The 19,957-nt window shown below is 46.7% G+C and overlaps 1 long non-coding RNA gene across 1 annotated transcript; it reads right to left on the bottom strand.

Moving 5' to 3' along the window:
- Positions 1 to 989: 989 nt before the first annotated feature.
- On the bottom strand, positions 990 to 15,533 carry LOC140418849 (uncharacterized). Its single transcript, XR_011945369.1, has 2 exons — positions 15,465 to 15,533; positions 990 to 9,105 (listed from the first exon to the last, which is right to left on the bottom strand). It is a non-coding gene; the product is annotated as an uncharacterized lncRNA (long non-coding RNA).
- Between the last annotated feature and the right edge of the window lie 4,424 nt (positions 15,534 to 19,957).

Raw genomic sequence — 19,957 nt, forward strand, 5'->3', positions numbered from 1 at the left:
GTGGGCGTCACTGGCCGGGTAGCATTGTGGATAGCACGATTGCTTCACAGCTCCAGGGTTCCAGGTTTGATTCCCAGCTTGGGTCACTGTCTGTGTGGAGTCTGCACATTCTCCCCGTGTGTGCGTGGGTTCCCCCCGGGTGGTCCGGTTTCCTCCCACAGCCCAAAGATGTGCAGGTTAGGTGGATTGGCCATGCTAAATTGCCCTTAAGTGTCCAAAATTGCCTTTAGCATTGGGTGGGGCTACTGGGTTATGGGGATAGGGTGGAGGTGTGGGCTTGTGTAGGGTGCTCTTTCAAAGAGCCGGTGCAGACTCGATGGGACAAATGGCCTCCTTCTGCACTGTAAATTCTATGATTCTATGATTTACTGCTCATTCCAATTGCCTTTGAACTGCGTGTCTTGTGAGGTTATTTCCTGGGGCAGTTACAAATCAATCACAACATTGCTGTGGATCTGGAGTCACGTGTAGGCCAGGCCACATAAGGAGAGCGGATTTCCTGAAGGACATCAGTGAACCAGGTGGGTTTTTACAACAATTGACAATGTTATCATCAGATTTTTAATTCAAGACTTTTATCAATTTCAATTTCACCATCTGTCAAAGGCAAATTCTATCCCAGATCCCCAGAGCATTAACCTGGGTCTCTGGATTACTCGCCCAGTAACAATACAGGGCAGCACCGTGGCTGAGTGGTTAGCATTGCTGCTTCACGGCACCGCGGTCCCAGGTTCGATCACACCTCTGGGTCACTGTCTGTGTGGAGTTTGCACATTCTCCCCATGTTTGCGTGGGTTTCGTCCCCACAACCCAAAGATGTGCAGGGTAGGTGGATTGGCCACGCTAAATTGCCCCTTAATTGGAAAAAATTAATTGGGTACTCTTTAAAAAACATTTTTTAAACAATACCATTACACCACTGCCGAGAATAAGTTGTCTGGTGTTGTATTCTGTGATCTTGTCTTGCAATGATTCTACAGAACTGCTGGTGACTTAGCCAGAATGATGATTTATTAATGTACACGTGGTAAGGTAATGATCAGAATGCTATACAGACCAAGTTATCACAGTTACATTGGACACTCTTGGAACTACACTGACGTGCGACTGTCCTCGTGCACGCCTCACAAAGTTCTGCTGGTAGCCGGATGTCACCTGACTGATGCCGGACGCCTCCTACTGGTGGGAGTTCACACTGCTGAGTACATGTAATATTATATACAGGCTTATCACCACATCTCGTAACTTCTCAAAATTATCGAGTAATTTATTTTTTTCAAACAAATTCTGATAGCTCTGCAGTTTCTGGAAACATTTTGGTTGATTGTGTTATTTTTAAAAATAAATATCTAGTCTTTGCAATATAATTACCAAACACACCAATTCACTTATGATAATCAATGTTCACTACTGAATAATCATGACTATAATTATTGTTTTTTGCTATGAAATCAATGCATAGTTAATTTGGAAAAGGTACAGAAGGTGAAATGGTTGCAGGAAGCCACATGTTAAAGGTATAAAAGGGCTTCCTTGACCTTGTTACAAATGACAGTGAATACACTATGAAAAAGACAATTTTATAACTAAATGTGATCACACCTGGTGCTTACAGTTTCCTACATTACAGCAGTTAATATATATTTCAAAAGTACTCCATTGGCTTTAAAACACTTTAGGAGGTCCAGTGGTAGTGAGGGGTTTTATAGAATTGTACACTTGTTCTAATTGTTCGCAAACTCGGATACATTACACTTGGTGTCCTCACCAGAATCATTAATAAAGATTGAGTCTTAATTTTGTGTAATAACCACAACATTGACACCATTTTGAAAACTCTGTGAAACTCCAGACGCACTATATGCACAATTATTTGTAGTAAAATACAGCAATTTGTTGTGGTTTAGCATACACTGTCTATAAATGGTACTGGAATCTCATTGGACTGTCACATCCAAAAGATTATTTGATTCATTCTGAATAAGAAAACAAAATCGTTGAACTCTGGGATTAAATGGGTCGCTGTACAGAGAGCTGGCATAGGGAAAATGGGTCAAATAGACTCCTCTGTGCTCGAGGAGCCTTATGTACATGTAAAGCGAGTGGTAATGACCTGGAACCTACTGCCTATGTGGGTAGGAGATGCAGAGATGACGGATGGATTTCAATCGGAAATTGGATAGGCACTGAGAGAAATAAACCTGCACAGATTTGGGGCTAGAACAGGGCAATGGACAGACTGGCTTCCTCCACAGGGAGCCGACACAGTCTCAAAGGGCTGAATGGCCCCATTCCCCACCCTCCAGATGCTGTGATCTCAGGAGAGAAATTCAGCTGCTCCAGTCACTCCAACTAACTGGAGTCCCTCATCTCTGGTGTCATTCTATCACAATGGTTAGCACTAATGCTTCACAGCACCAGGGTCCCAGGTTTGATTCCCGGTTTGGGTCACTGACTGTGCAGAGTCTGCACATTCTACCCGTGTCTGGGTGGGTTTCCTCCGGGTGCTCCAGTTTCTATCAAGAAAACACAAGTCCCAAAAAATGTGCAGGTTAGGTGAATTGGACATTTTGAATTCTCCCTCGATGTACCTGAACAGGTGCCGGAGTGTGGCGACGAGGGGATTTTCACAGTAACTTCATTGCACTGTAATCTTTATAGTGACCATAAAGATTATTATTGTTAATGCCCTCTACACCCTGTCAAAGAACTTCACATCTTTCCTAAAGTGTGGGACCCATATATAGGCTAGCATTCCAGAGGGATAGAATTGAAAAGCACGGAGGAAATGTTCAACTTGTTTAGAACCAGGGTTAGACGACACTGGGAGCTCTGTCAACATTGGTGATCTCCATTTAGAAAATGGAAATAGAGGCACTGGAGAAGGTGCAACAAAGATTCATAATATACAGATCTGAGAGCATTTAACACTCAGGAAAGGCTGGGGCTGCTTTTTTCTGGAAAAGAGAAGACTGATGGGTGAAGGAATTCAATAATCCAATTGGAATTTCAGTAGAAACCTCTTTACTCAGCGAGTGGTTGAGATGAACAGCATGAATCCATTGACGTAAAGCTAGATACACACGAGGGAGAAAGAATAGGAAATGCTAATAGGGGGAGATGTAGAGGGGTGGGTGGCAGCTCATGTGGAGCATAAATACTGACACAGACCATGGCTAACTTCAGCCAGTATGGGAATTTAACCTGTGCTGTTGGTGTCACTCAGCGCGAACCAGCCATCCAGCCAACTGAGCGAACCGATCCCCGTGTAAATCTGTAATAATTCCTTAAATATTAGTGATTGCCTGTCTCCCACCATACTATTTAATGTAGTTTCCCAGGGCACCTCAGACAACTTGCCCCTCACACCCGGATAGTTTCCTTCTGTGAGAAGCACCAAGATAAAATAAACCAAACAACCATGTAACCACCATAGCCCAACTTCATGGCAATGTGGCATGATTTTTGAAGTTTCCAAACAGATATGGTAATGAAACATCTTCTAACCTCCAAACACCCTTTCACTCTTTGATCTTTGTGAAATGCGAAACCAGATATTCGCAAGAAGGCTGAGAGAATCAGCCCACTGGAGGCAAAGTCGTGAGACCGGCCAGTCCAGCAGAAAGAAACCCTCTGACCATCCCCATTGACCAACAGAATGAACAAACTGCAGTCCTGAATGTAATTGAGAACTGAAACAATAACAGCAGAATCCAATCCCTGTAATAAGTTGTGAACCTATTGGTGTCTCAGAAAGTGCGATAAATTACAAAATCCCTTCACACATTGAGAGCAGGTGAACGGCCTCTCCCCAGTATGAACTCCCTGGTGTGACTGTAGACGGCATAACCGAGTGAATCACGCAAAGAGACGTAAACGGATGTGAGATAATGGGGATTATGGAGACACGGCTGCAGGATGACCAGGGATGGGAATTGAATATATTCAGTATTTAGGAAGGACAGACAAAAAGGAAAAGGCAGTGGAGTGGCAGTGCTGGTTAAAGAGGAAATTAATGCAATAGTGAGGAAGGATATTAGCTCTGACAATGTGGAATCTGTATGGTTGGAGCTGAGAAACACCAAGGGGCAAAAGAAATTAGTGGGCATCGTACACAGACCCCAAACTGCAGTGGTGATGTTGGGAATGGCATAAAAGAGGAAATTACGCTGATTGTAAAAGTTTCTATCGGAATGTGAAGAGAAAAAGGTTGGTGAAGACAAATGTAGGTTCCTTATGATGGGGAAATCGTGCTTGACAAATCTACTGGAATTCTTCGCAGGTATAACTGGTAGAGTTGACAAGGGAGAGCCAGTGGATACAAAGAACAAAGAAAAGTACAGCACAGGAACAGGCCCTTCGGCCCTCCAAGCCTGCGCTGACCATGCTGCCCGTCAAAACTAAAATTGTCTACACTTCCTGGGTCTGTATCCCTCTATTCCCATCCTGTTCATGTATTTGTCAAGATGCCCCTGAAACATCACTACCATCCCTGCTTCCACCACCTCCTCCGGCAGCGAGTTCCAGGCACCCACTACCCTCTGTGTAAAAAACTTGCTTCATACATCTCCACGAAACCTTGCCCCTCACACCTAAGACCTATGCTCCTTAATAATTGACACCTCTACCCTGGGAAAAAGTCTCTGACTATCCACTCTGTTTATGCCCCTCATAATTTTGTAGATCTCTATCAGGTCACCCCTCAACCTCATTCCAATGAGAACAAACCAAGTTTATTCAACCTCTCCTCATAGCTAATGCACTCCATACCAGGCAACATCCTAGTAAATCTCTTCTGCACCCTCTCTAAAGCCTCCACATCCTTCTGGTAGTGTGACAACCAGAATTGAACACTATACTCCAAGTGTGGCCAACTAAGGTTCTATAGAGCTACAACATGACTTGCCAATTTTTACACTCAATGCCCCGGCCAATGAAGGCAAGCATGCCGTATGCCTTCTTGACTACTTTCTTCACCTGTGTTGGCCCTTTCAGTGACCTGTGGACCTAGATCTCTCTGACTGTCAATACTCTTGAGGGTTCTACCATTCACTGTATATTCCCTCCCTGTAATAGACCTTCCAAAATTCATTACGTCACATTTTTCCGGATTAAACTCCATCTGCCATCTCTCCTCCCAAGTCTCCAAACAATCTAAATCCTGCTGTATCCTCTGACAGTCCTCATCGCTATACGCAATTCCACCAATCTTTGTGTCGTCTGCAAACTTACTAATTAGACCAGTTACATTTTCCTCCAAATCATTTATTTCTACTACGTACAGCAAAAGTCCCAGCACTGATCCCTGCAGAACACCACTAGTTACAGCCCTCCAATCAGAAAACCACCCTTCCATTGTTACTCTCTGCCTTCTCTGACTTGGCCAGTTCTGTCTCTATCTTGCCAGCTCACCTCTGATCCCGTGTGACTTCATCTTTTGTACCAGTCTGCCTTGAGCGACCTTGTCAAAGGCCTTACTGAAGTCCATATGGACAACATCTACTGCCCCACCTGCATCAACCATCTTTGTGACCTCTTCGAAAAACTCTATCAAGCTAGTCAGACACGACCTCCCCTTCACAAAACCATGCTGCCTCTCACTAATACGTCCATGTGCTTCCAAATGGGAGTAAATCCTGTCTCGAATTCTCTCCAGTAATTTCCCTACCACTGATGTAAGGCTCACCGGCCTGGAGTTCCCTTGCTACCCTTCTTAAAAAAGGAACAACATTGGCTACTCTGCCATCCTCCGGGACATCACCTGAAGACAGTGAGGATTTAAAGATTTCTGTCAAGGCCTCAGCAATTTCCTCTCTTGCCTCCTTCCGTATTCTTGGGTAGATCCCATCAGGCCCTTGGGACTTATGCACCTTAATATTTTTCAAAACGTATGTGGTATATTTGGACTTTCAGATGGCTTTCGATAAAGTCCCGCATCAGTACTTAGCGTGTAAAATTAAAGCACATGGGATTAGGGGTAGTGTATTGAGATGGATAGAAAAACTGGTTGGCAGACAGGAAACAAAGAGTCAGAATTAATGGATCCTTTTCAAATTAGCAGGCAGCGGCTAGTGGGGTACCGCAGAGATTGGTGCTCGGATTCCAGATATATTAATGAATTTATTTTTCAAATTTAAAGTACCCAATTCTTTTTTCAATTAAGGTGCAATTTAGCCTGGCCAGTTTACTTACCCTGCGCATCTTTGGGTTATGGGGGTCAGACCCACACAGACATGGGCAGAACTTGTCTCCACATAGACAGTGATCCGGGGCCAGGATTGAACCCTGGTCCTCAGCTCCGTGAGGCAGCAGTGCTAACCACTGCATCACCCTATATATGAATGATTTAGATGAGGGAACAAAATGCAATATCTCCAAATTTGCAGATGACACCAAATTGCGTGGGTGGGTGAGCTGTGAGGAGGATGCAGAGCTCCTTCAGTATGATTGGGACAAGTTGAGTGAGTGGGCAAATGAATGGCAGATACAGTATAATTTGGAGAAATTTGAGGTTATCCACTTTGGTTGCAAAAACGAGAAGGCAGACTATTAGCTGAACGGCCATAGATTAGGAGAAGGGAATGTGGAACGAGACCTGGGTATCCTTGTACATGGAGGTTGAGGGGCGACCTGATAGAGATCTACAAAATTATGAGGGGCATGGAGAGAGTGGATAGTCAGAGGCTTTTTCCCAGAGTAGAGGGGTCAATTACTAGGGGGCATAAGTTTAAGGTGCGAGGGGCAAGGTTTAGAGATGTACGAGGCAACTGTTTTATACAGAGGGTAGTGGGTGCCTGGAACTCGCTGCCGGAGGAAGTGGTGGAAGCAGGGACGATAGTGACGTTTAAGGGGCATCTTGACAAATACATGAATAGGATGGGAATAGAGGGTTGCGGACCCCGGAAGTGTGGAAGATTTTACTTTAGATGGGCAGCATGTTCGGCGCAGGCTTGGAGGGCCGAAGGGCCTGATCCCATGCTGTACTTTCCTTTGTTCTTTTGTAGCTGAAGGTAAGCATGCAGCTACAGCAGGCGGTAAATGTTATGCCAGCCTTCATTGCGAGTGGATTCAAGTACAGGAGCAGGGAATCTTGCTGCAATTATACAGGATCTTGGCACGACCATACCTGGAATATTGTGTGCAGTTTTGGTCTCCTTATCTGAGGAAGGATGTTCTTGCTCTAGCGAGAGTGCAGCGAAGGTTTACCAGACTGATTCCTGGGATGGTGCAACTGACATATGGGAGAATGAATCAGTTAGGTTTGAATTCGCTGGAGTTCAGAACAATGGGGGATCTCATAGAACCCTATAATATTGAATATAGGACTTGACAGGGTAGATCGGGCTGATTTAGCCCAGTGGGCTAAACAGTTGGTTTGTGATACAGAAGAAAACCAGCAGCGCGGGTTCAATTCCCGTACCAGCTGATCCTAATACGCGCCAGAATTTGGTGACTAGGGGCTTTACACATTAACTTTATACTTGTGACAATAAAAGATTATTATTATTATTAGATGCAGGAAAGATTTTCCTAATGGTGGGAGTGTACAGAACCAGAAGTCGCAGTCTGAGGATATAAGGTAGATCTCATATGAGGGCGAAGGGGATCAAAGGATATGGAGGGGAAAGCAGGATTAGGCTATTGAGTTGGATGATGAGCCATGATCATAATGAATGGCAGAGCAGGCGCAAAGGGCCAAATGGTCCCTTCCTGCTCCTATTTTCTATGTTTCTATGTAATCCCTTCCCACACTAAGAGCAGGTGAACGGCCTCTCCCCAGTGTGAACTCGCTGATGTCTCTGCAGACTGGATAACTGTGTGAATCCCTTCCCACACTGAGAGCAGCTGAATGGCCTCTCCCCAGTGTGAATTCGCTGATGTCTCTGCAGACTGGATAAAGCACGGAATCTCTGCCAACACTGAGAGCAGGTGAATGGTTTCTCCCCAGTGTGAACTCGCTGGTGTTTCCGCAAGTTGAATGAATGGCTGAATCCCTTCCCACACTGAGAGCAGGTGAACGGCTTCTCCCCAGTGTGGACTCGCTGGTGTGACTGCAGGCTGGACAACTGAGTGAATACCTTCCCACACTGAGAGCAGGTGAATGGCATCTCCCCAGTGTGAATTCGTTGATGTTTCCGCAGGGCGGATGAATCAATGAATCCCTTCCCACACTGAAAGCAGGTAAACGGCCTCTCCCCAGTGTGAACTCGCTGGTGTGTCTGCAGACTGGATAACCGAGTAAATCCATTCCCACAGAGGGAGCAGGTGAATGGCCTCTCCCCAGTGTGAACTCGCTGATGTTTCTGCAGGGTGGATGAATCAATGAATTGCTTCCCACACTGAGAGCAGGTGAACGGCCTCTCCCCAGTGTGAACTCGCTGATGTGTCTGCAGGTGGGATGCTTGAGTGAATCCCTTCCCACAATAAGAGCAGGTGAACGGTCCCTTCCCAGTGTGAACTCGCTGGTGTGACTGCAGGGTGGATAACTGAGTGAATCCCTGCCCACATGTCGAGCAGGTGAACGGCCTCTCCCCAGTGTGACTGCGGCGATGAACCTCCAGCTGAGATGGGAATCTGTATCCCTTCCCACAGTCACCACATTTCCACGGTTTCTCCATGTTTTGGGTCTCCTTGTGTCTCTCCAGATTGGTCAATCAGTGGAAGCCTTGTCTACACTCAGAACATGTGCACTGTCTCACCTCACTGTGAATGGCGTGATGTCTACACACAGAACGTGTGCACTGTCTCTCCGCACTCTGAATGGTGTGATGTTTTTTCAGGCTGTGTAACTGGTTTAGGCTCTTTTCACAGTCAGTTCACTGGAACACTCTCACTCGGGTGTGTGTTGTGTGGGTCTCGGTGCTTTTCCAGTCACACTGATGTTTCCACAGTCAGTTCACTGGAACACTCTCACTCGGGTGTGTGTTGTGTGGGTCTTGGTGCTTTTCCAGTCACGCTAAAGTTTAAAATCTTTTGAAGCCGACAGATCGGACAAACATTTTCCTTCTCACCGATGATATTCAGATCAGAAGGAATCGATTGAGTTTGTCACATTGTGACGTGATGTTTGAGATTTCTGTCTATAATTCCTCCTCTTCCAATATCCTTTAAAAACAATTTACAAAAGTCATCAGTTAGAAATTCAGAACAGACAATTCTAGTTCCTATGGAACATTATTTCCTCTCTCATTCTCCAAAAGCTGTAAATCTCCATCGCACACAATCTCCCTCCATTCTCACTCTGCTGTATCGAATATTCACCCTCCCAATTCTCCTGAAGGTGCTGATTCATGTTGATTGACAGATCCGAGCTCAGCTCACTGCTTCCTGACCAGGACACAGAGATTATACCAGGAGCAAGAGTAGGCCATTCGGCCCACCAAGACCGCTCACATATTCAATGAGATCCTTGGTCGATCTACCTCAGCACCATTTTCTCACACAATCCCCATATCCCTCGATATCTTCAATATCTAGAAACATGTCAATATTTGTCTTGAACATACTTGATGGCTGAGACTCCACATTCCTCAGGGGTAGAGAATTCCAAAGCTTCACCACATCCTCGAGTGAAGAAATCCCTCATCTCAGTTTTCTCTCTATTTTCCTACCTGTTCCCCATAACCCTGAACTCCATTGTCAATAAAATATCTGTCAAACTTGTGCTTCAATATATTCAATGACCCCCAGATACAACTGGTCCCTGTGGAAGAGAAATCCAAAGACTAACATCCCTCTGAGAGAAGAGATGAAGAGATCAATCTATAACGGAGCTGCAGTCTTATATTACAAGATGAGAAATAATAATTTATTTACTTTATTACAAACATCTAATCATACATCTAATCTGTACCACGCAACAACACGAGACATATCTCTGTCCATTATTAATTTAATGTCCCCTGAGATGTCAGCCATCTCCTGGGGAACCCACCTCCTTTTTGAAGTAAACCCATTTTTGAAATAAATTTAGAGTAACCATTTTTTTTTTTGCGATTACGGTGCAGTTTAGCGTGGCCAATCCTGTGAGACCCATTCAGACACAGGGAGAATGTGCAAAGTCCACACGGACAGCGACCTGGGGCCGGGATTGAACCCGGGTCCTTGGCGCCGTGGAGCAGCAGTTCTAAGCACCAGGCTTTTAGTCAGTCAAATATATGCATGAACCTGTTAAGGAGATGGGTGGCAGGAGTTGGAAACACTTTGTGGAGCCGCGAACCTTCATATCATTCTTTTTCTCCCAATTAAGGGACAATTTAGCGTGGCTCCTGTTTGGGCTCAAATCATCAATGAGGACTCTGATCTGGGAAGGAAGGAAACACTGGGAGGTGGGCGGGAGGATTCACAAACACCGACTGGAGGCCCTAAACCCCCAATGAGACCCATTGATTTTATTGTCAGTCTGCAGACAGGAGCTGGAGAACTGAACCCAGGCGGAGGAGAGGGAGGGAGAAAAAGCTGGGAGTGGAGGAAAGAAATGGTGCAGATGGTGAGATGGGTTTGGATTTCAGCCCAGGGAGGAGGGAGAGTGTGTGGGACGGAGAAAAATGTTCCAGAGAAACTAGAATTGTCTGTTCAAAATTTCTATCCTGGACTGACAGTGATGACTTTTGTAAACTCCTTTGCAGGATATTACAAGGGGAGGATTTACAGATGGAAAGTCAAATCAACCTTCACATTGGATTGGATTTGTTTATTGTCACGTGTACCGAGGTACAGTGAAAAGTATTTTTCTGCGAGCAGCTCAACAGATCATTAAGTACATGGGATGAAAAGGGAATAAAAGAAAATGCATAATAGGGCAACACAGCATATACAATGTAACTACATTAGCACTGGCATCGGATGAAGCATACAGCGTGTAGTGTTAATGAGGTCAGTCCATAAGGGGGTCATTTAGGAGTTTGGTGACTGTGGGGAAGAAGCTGTTTTTGAATCTGTTTGTGTGTGTTCTCAGACTTCTGTATCTCCTGCCCGATGGAAGAAGTTGGAAGAGTGAGTAAGCCGGGTGGGAGGGATCTTTGATTATGCTGCCCGCTTTCCCCAGGCAGCGGGTGGTGTAGATGGAATCAATGGATGGGAGGCAGGTTTGTGTGATGGACTGGGCGGTGTTCACGACTCTCTGAAGTTTCTTGCGGTCGAGCAGTTGCCATACCAGGCTGTGATGCAGCCCGATAGGATGCTTTCTATGGTACATCTGTAAAAGTTGGTAAGGGTTAATGTGGACATGCCGAATTTCCTTAGTTTCCTGAGGAAGTATAGGCGCTGTTGTGCTTTCTTGGTGGTAGCGTCGACGTGGGTGGACCAGGGCAGATTTTTGGAGATGTGCACCCCTAGGAATTTGAAACTGCTAACCATCTCCACCTAGGCCCTAACCATCTCCACCTAGGGTGTGTACAGTACTTTGCTTCCTGAAGTCAATGACCAGCTCTTTAGTTTTGCTGGCATTGAGGGAGAGATTGTTGTCGCTACACCACTCCACTAGGTTCTCTATATCCCGCCTGTATTCGGACTCGTCGTTATTCGAGATCCGGCCCACTATGCTCATATCGTCAGCAAACTTGTAGATGGAGTTGGAACCAAGTTTTGCCACGCAGTCGTGTGTGTACAGGGAGTAGAGTAGGGGGCTAAGTAGGCAGCCTTGCGGGGCCCCGGTGTTGAGGACTATTATGGAGGAGGTGTTGTTGTTCATTCTTACTGATTGTGGTCTGTTGGTCAGAAAATCGAGGATCCAGTTGCAGAGTGGGGAGCCAAGTCCTAGGTTTTGGAGCTTTGATATGAGCTTGGTTGGGATTATGGTGTTGAAGGCGGAGCTGTAGTCAATAAACAGGAGTTTGATGTAGGAGTCCTTGTTTTCGAGATGCTGTAGGGATGAGTGTAGGGCCAGGGAAATGGCGTCCGATGTGGACCAGTTGCAGCGGTATGCGAATTGCAGTGGATCAAGGCGTTCTGGGAGTATGGAGGTGATGCGCTTCGTGATCAATCTCTCGAAGCACTTCATTACGACTGAAGTCAGGGCCACTGGACGGTAGTCATTGAGGCACGTTGCCTGGTTCTTCTTTGGTGCCAGTATGATGGTGGTCTTCTTAAAGCAGGTGGGGACCTCGGAGTGGAGTAGGGACAGGTTAAAGATGTCCGGAAATACCTCTGCCAGCTGGTCCGCGCAGGCTCTGAGTGCACGACCAGGGATCCCATCCGGGCCCGTCACCTTCCGAGGGTTCACTTTCAGGAAGACCAATCTGACTTTGGAAGCTGTGATGGTGGGTATGGGTGAATTACGGGCTGCTGGGGCACTCGACAGTGGATTGTTGGTTACCTGCTCGAACCGAGCATAGAATGCATTGAGTTCATCGGGGAGGGGTGCGCTGCTGCCAGAGATACTGTTCGGCTTCGGTTTGTAACCCGTTATGTTGTTTAGTCCTTGCCACAACTGCTGAGAGTCTGTCTGTGACTCTAGCTTGGTTTGATATTCTCTCTTGGCATCTCGGATGGCTTTGCGGAGGTCGTACCTGGATTTCTTGCGTAGGTCAGGGTCGTCTGTCTTGAACGCCTCAGATCTGTCCTTCAGTAGGGAGTCAATCTCGTGATTGAGCCATGGTTTCCGGTTGGGGAACGCACGTACTGCTTTCTTTGGCACGCAGTCGTCCACGCATTTGCTGATGAAGCCTGTGATGGTGATGGCATACTCATTTAAGTTGGTCGCTGAGTTCTTAAATATGGACCAGTCCACTGTCTCTAAACAGTCACCTAAGAGCTCTTCTGTCTTCTCGAACCAGCACTGCACAACCTTCTTAGCTGGATTCTCCCACTTGAGTTTCTGCTTGTATTCCGGGAGAAGGAGCACCGTCTCAGGGACTGATTTCCCAAAGTGCGGTCGGGGGATAGAACGGTAGGCGCCCTTGATTTTTGAGTAGCAGTGGTCAAGAGTGTTGTCGCCCTGGTGGGACAGGAGATGTGCTGGTGGAATTTTGGCAGTACACTCTTGAGGTTGGTCTTGTTGAAGTCTCCGGCCACGATGAACATGGCCTCCGGATGTTCTGTTTCGTAGTTGTTTATTACTGTGTATAGTTCGTCCAGCGACTTCCTCACTTCTGCCTGGGGTGGGATGTAGACTGCTGTGATAATGGCTGAAGTGAACTCACGTGGAAGATAATATGGGCGGTACTTCACGGTCAGGTATTCCAGGTCTGGGGAGCAGGAGGTCGCCAAGGTCACCACATCCAAGCACCAGGAGTTGATGAGGAGGCACACCCCTCCACCCTTCGCTTCGCCTGATGATGCCGTGCGGTCCGCCCAGTGAATTGAGAAGCCTTCAGGTTGTATGGCACAGTCCGGTGAGGCCGGGGTGAGCCATGTCTCTGTGAAACAGAGCACCTCTGAGAGGTAAGTCTGGCGTTAAGTTCATCCAGCTTGTTTTCGATCGCTTGGACGTTTGCCAGGAGTATGCTGGGGAGAGGGGTCTTGAAACCGCGTTGCTTCAGTCTAACCTGCAGCCAGCCGCATTTTCCTCGGTCGGCGGCTGCTGCTGGATGACCTGGGATCCGATGGGAGATGTCAGCTCTTGTGGAAGGTAGGTGGTTGCGTCTGGTGGGGTCCAGGGCGCTGACGGGGACCAGGGCGCTGTTTACGTATCTGGGGTCGCGTCTGGCAGGGTCCCAGGCACTGGCTGAGGTAGAGGGGTTGCTAGGGGGGGCATGTTTGCGATCTGGATGGGTCCCGGCGTTCTGCGGGCGTGGGAATGCCTTGCAGGGCGTTTGGGTCCTCGCACGGGGTCTCTGCCATTTTGGGGGTCCTGGGTCGTGGGCAGGGGCTTCCTGAGGCAGGTTGGGCTCGGTCCCATGGTCTGTTCCCTCCCTGGGCGCTCCTGGGGATGGATCTTGAAGTAGGCCCGGTCGGGCCTCCATGTGGACTTCTCTTTCTTCCATCACCAGGTATGTCAGCTTGTTGGGCGGGCGTCTCCAGGTCGGGTCGCTGGGCGGGTCTCTCGGGGTCGCATTGGGCCGGGCCGGGTTTTGCCGTCGGGGATCGGGTCGGGAGCTCCGGGGACTGGGCAAGACGATCCGGGGGCTGGCGTCGGTAGTCAAGATTAAACACAGTTGGGTAGCAAGGTGGCACAGTGGATAGCACTGCTGCCTCACGGCATGAAGGTCCCAGGTTCGCTCCGGCTCTGGGTCACTGTCCGAGTGGAGTTTGCACATTCTCCCCGTGTTTGCGTGGGTTTCGCCCCCACAACCCAGAGATGTGCAGGATAGGTGGATTGGCCATGCTAAATTGCCCCTTAATTGGAAAAAATAAATTGGGTACTCTAATTTTTTATTTTTTTTTAAAGATTTAACAGAGTCACTCCATTCATCAGGGCCTGAATATCATTGGCCTGTGAATGTGGCAGAAGAAATGTTTGTCTGTTCTGCCTGTAGGAAAAGATTTTCAAGTTCAGTGTGAACGAAAAAAACCCCGATCCACACACACTTGACTCGAGTGAGAATGTTCCAGGGAACTGACTGTGGAAAGAGGTTTAACCAGTTACACAGTCTGAAAAAACATCACCCATCCAGAGCGGGGAGAGACCGTACACGTTCTCTCTGTGGGGACAAGACACAAACTGATCTTCAAACGTGGAAAGCGACAAGGACACCAGCAGCATGCTGAAACCGTGGGAATGTGGAAAAGGATTCACTCAGTTATCCTACTGAGCATTTACCAAGATGTGGGAACCGAGCTGGTGAGGAAGCGAGCCCCCTTTAGTAAGGTTCAGGCTGCTCTATGTAAGAAAGAAATTTAATTTGGGTGGTACACCCGGCAAATCTGCGGCTCACATGAGTCCAAAGACTTCCATTGAGACACTGGAGGAGGCAAATGGCTTCATTGTAAAGCATGGACTGGGGTCCATTTATCTGTATTGGGCAAGATCTACGTTTCCTGTGGGGTGGGGTGGGTGTTGTGAGAACCTCTATATAGTTTTTGATCTTTTCTGATAAAATCTGTTTTTCTGTGTGGGGACTAAGGGAGATTTTCTTTTTGAAGCACAATGTAGACATATGGGGAGGGCGGAGAGAGAAATTAGAGAGAGAGATATTAATAAGACAGTGAAATCTGGAGAGCAGGATTGGCTTCCTTTTTTTTCCATCTCTGCCACCGCTTTGCCTCATCAATAAGACATTGGGACTCAAAGACTAATCTAGTTTGATGGACAAGTTGTCTCCATTCTGAACAATGGGGAACAAGCTCCTCCCACTCATTGAAACATCGCACCGACAAAGATGACAATCGCGCATGCGCACTGATGCACATCCAACAAAGATGGCGGCTATTAACCCGAGCGAATATGAGGAGTTGCAGCCCCGCTCGGTACAAACGGGGTCCCGCAACCTTTTCCGAGGTTTGCGACTCACAATAGCTTTACACAACGTTTCCGCCCACTCCCGCAATCTCTCACTCCCTCCATATTGTCAAACGCCCCTTACCAATTTCGGATCTGAAGAGAGTCCTTCTCCTTCACCATTACCCACACTGCACATGCTTCAATCACAGCGGGCCCCGCCCCTCATTCACTCCGATTGGTTGGAGGACCAGCCGCTCCAGTCGTCCTCCAGTCCCGCCCCTCCTCTTCCTATTGGTCCGGAACCGCCGTCAATCACCCGGGCATTGTGACGGTGACAGATGGTGAGAGCGGCCACAGGCTCAGGCTGACTCTCTGATTGTCCAATAATAACAGTGAGAGTCTCAGTGGGACAGTCAGACAATAATAGTGGAGATGGGGCCCAGAGGATAAACAGCAAAGGATTCACTCACTTTGAGAGTAACAAGCAGTGTCTGTTCCCATAATAAATCAGACTGCAATGTGTGAGTGAATATATCATTGGATCTAATGTAGAAACATGCGCCTGTACTGCGCTGTAATGTTCTATGTCCGCAACAGTAGTGGACTCGCCAACACAAAGTGCATTCAAATGGTCATTGGATAGACATGGATGATAAGGGAATAGTGTAGTTGAGCTTTAGAGTGGTAATCAGGTCGGCGCAACATCGAGGGCCGAAGGGCCTGTACTGTGCTGTAATGTTCCCTACAGTGCAGAAGGAGGCCATTCGGCCCATCGAATCTGCACCGACCCTATGAAATATCACCCTACCTGGGCCAATCTAGGACGGCAGGTAGCACAGTGGGTAGCACTGTTGCTTCCCAGATCCAGGATCCCAGATAATAATTCTGTCACTGTTATTATTAGACAATAACCTGCCTGTCATTCCAATTCTGGTGTGTGTTACTCTGAAGTTATCATTAGACAATAATAAGAGGGCAAGATGCAAGATAGCAATGATATTTTGAAGTTTCTGTGTTACAATGAGTGTCACTTGGAGGTGTGTGATAAAATAGGAATGGAAACATCATGACAGAGACACGTGTGACTGACTCCACCTGATTCAGAGCTGTTCTACCCAAGGTGAGAGCAATGAGGACTTGTGGAATTCCAGAGATTTCTGGTATCTGAGGTGCATCTGTAGAGGAACTGAAATCATTCTAGTGGTTCTCGATTTACTCAGTCACACAGGAAATATATCTGACAGCTAAAACCAAAGTTTCAATCTTCTCTTTGAGACACATTGTGATTGAAAAGATCAATGGTAAAACATCAGGAGAGGAAAATTCAGACTGTCGCAAAGGGCATCATTGCTACCTCACAGCACCATGGACCCTGGTTCAATTCCGGCCTTGGGTGACTGTCTGTGCGGAGTTTGCACTTTCTCCCAGTGTCTGCATGGGTTTCCTACCAGCATTCAAAGATTTGCAGCTGAGGTGGATTGGCCATGATCAACTTCCCATCAGTGTCTAAAAATGTGTTGGTTAGGTGGGGTTATAGGGATAGGATGGGGGATTGGGCCTCGGTATAGTGCAAACTCAATGGGCCGAATGGCCTCCTTTTGCACTGTGAGATTCTGAGTGAACTGTCGAATTCATCTGATTCACCTTAAAAACTACCAATTTACCCGCAAAAGTGGAACTCCCTTTGAAAGTTACTGTAAATCTGTTTCCAGCAGCCTGTCAGTCTGAATTCCAGATCACATCACATCACTGTGTAAAAACAATTCTCTTCATCACCCCCTTGGGTTCTGTTGTCAAATATCTTAAATCTCTGTGTCCTCTGGTTACAAACCCTCCTGCTCTTGGGAAACAGTTTCTCCCCATCGACACCATCACAAATCCTTCCTCATTTTAAACACCTCTATTAAATCTCCCCTTCACCTTCCCTGATCTCAGAGGGACAATCCCTGTTTCTCCTGCTCTGAGTCACAGGGACTCGAAACGTTAACTCTGATTCTCTCAGTGCCGATGCTGCCAGAACTGCTGAGCTTTCCCACCATTTACTGGTTTTCTCCCTCTTTCTTTCTTTAATCTATTACAACACCCTCATGAAATTCAACACTTCTATTAAATAGGATCAGACAGACATAGAGAGAGATACAGAGGAAAGGAGAGACAGAAGAATTGTGAGAAAAAATGAGATTTTAAACAGCAGAAAGGTGAGGTGGCGAGAGATAAAAGCTGAGAAATAGAGGAAACAAGCAACACAGAAAGAATGATATAAAATATAAGGGAGCAGGTTATCAGTTCCCAGCTACAGAGAGCAGAGGGAACTCAGCGACTGATCCACAGTCACAGCCGCTTCTGTCCGGGAATGGAGACTCTGAACAGAAATAACCGGCTCATTTGTAAATGTCACCACAATGTGATCTGTGTGACTCTGCACTGACTCTGTGGACAGATATAGGCCGCCTTGACAGATGTTCTCACCAGATTGTGGTCCCTGGATTTATTTTCAGCTCAGAAGTGAGATGTGCGGTTTGGAACCGGCAGCAGAGAAACAGGAAGTTGTGTCTCCTGAGAATGAAACAGCAGGCATCAGTCTCATGTTATCACCGTGAACAGTCTTCCTGCCTGTGAGGGTGAGCTCACTCTGACAGCATCAAGAACACACACAGATTGCTGCCGGTCTCAGCATCACATTCACCTCCATTCCCATTTTAAACATCAAAATAGGAGGTTATTTAGATTTTTAACATATTCACTGAACAGGAAGATGGACTGAGGATTATCACTGGGAGAAATGAGGGGACATTATAAAAATTAAATTTTCCTCAAAGAGGGTTATTAGAAAATAGGAGATTTAAAGTTAATCTGAGCCAATCAGAGAGAGAGAAAGTGGGAGATAGAGAGAGAAAGGATTCAGTCTCCAGAAATGAGATGTTGGAGGAGAGGTTCAGTGTGTTCTGTGCTTCTTCAGAGAGAGAAATTAAGTAAGTTTAGGTGCTCTCTGAAATAGAAAGTTTAAAGGAGAGAGTGTCAGAGAGAAAGATAGAGAGAGGTGGGAGGTATGTGAAATGAGTGAGTGTGAGAGCGGAGAGAGGTTAAGTGAGAATATGAGAGAGAACAGAGATGTTCTGTGAATGAGAGACAGGAGAGCAGGTTCATATACCTGAGGATCACTGAGAATGATCAGAATAAGGAGACCACCCAGAAAACGGCCAATAGGAATCTTCAGCTGAACACATCACTCATTCTTAAAGGGACAGTCCGGGCTCTGACACTGTTCAGCTCCCAGTTAAAGGGGCAGGCACAGCTTCGCCCTTTTCTCTGTTATGTTTATGATTGTTCAAGGCTGGTAGGAGTGAGATTCATTTAAAAGGGCAGAATGTGGGAAGCATACAAGTCCAAAGATGTGCAGGTTTGGTGGATTGCCCTGATTTTAAATTGCCCTCAGTGTCCGAAAAGGTGCAGTGGGGTTGCTGGGTTATGGGGATGGGGTAGAGGTGTGGGCTTAAGTAGGGTGCTCTTTCCAAGAGCCGATGCAGACTCGATGGGCCGAATGACCTCCTTCTGCACTGTAAATTCTATGATTCTATGAAAACTGGGAATTCTTGGACACAAGCATCAGCTCCTTCTTTATCTGGGAATCAAACTGTTGTCTAATTGTCCCAGCAGTTACCAGGCTCCTGTGAGCTGCTCCAGCTGCTATTTTAATGCAGACTTCAACCAATCTATTTTAAGTAGGGTTCTATTCAATTCATTGTGACTGTCACACAAGCACATTTTCAGTCTGGAAACATAAACCAGCTGCTTTACATTCAATCAGGAACATCGCAGTTTTACACCAATCTCAGATTTGACAGCACGTTTCCAGCATTCACCATTGTTCTTCCTGACTCTAAACACAATTGTAAAGGTGCTTCTGTTCTGTGTCTATGAGCCCTGAGATATGGAAGATACTGGGACACATTTCTTACACGCCTCAGGATTAACCCACACGGGTATTTTGCTGACAGTGAAGAGAGATGAGAAAGACCAAAGTGTTGTTTGTCCCTCTCAGTGTGACCCTGAAGGACTGTGTCCAGGCTCAAGTTCTGTTCCTGCCGTATGATCCTTCCCCAGATTGTCCTTTCTGAGCTCCAGACCGGTGATGTTCAGCACTCAGGTGGGAAAGACAAAAGTCTGTAACAACGTTTCAAACACATTAATTCAGAATAATAAACATCATCAGCAGATTAAGACAGTCAGAGTGAACATTATTAGGTCCTGTACATGATTAACAGCATCAATCAGGGTATAATCTAAACCTTGTAGTCGCTTGTGAACTCGCTGGTGTGTTAGCAGGTGGGATGAGTGAGTAAACCCCTTTCCTCAGACATTGCAGTTGAATGGCCCCTCCCCAGTGTGAACTCTCTGGTGATTCAATAGGCTGGATGAACGAGTGAATCCCTTCCCACACACTGAGCAAGTGAACGGCCTCTCCTCACTGTGAACCTGCTGATGTGTCAGAAGATTGTATGAACGTGTGAATCCCTTCCCACATTCAGAGCAGGTGAACGGTCTATCCCCTGTATGAAGTTGCTGGTGTATCAGAAGGTTGGATGAATTAATGAATCCTTTCCCACAGTCAGAGCAAGTGAATGGCCTCTCCCC

The sequence above is a fragment of the Scyliorhinus torazame genome, chromosome 5 (assembly GCF_047496885.1).
Source record: "Scyliorhinus torazame isolate Kashiwa2021f chromosome 5, sScyTor2.1, whole genome shotgun sequence".
NCBI lineage: Eukaryota > Metazoa > Chordata > Chondrichthyes > Carcharhiniformes > Scyliorhinidae > Scyliorhinus > Scyliorhinus torazame.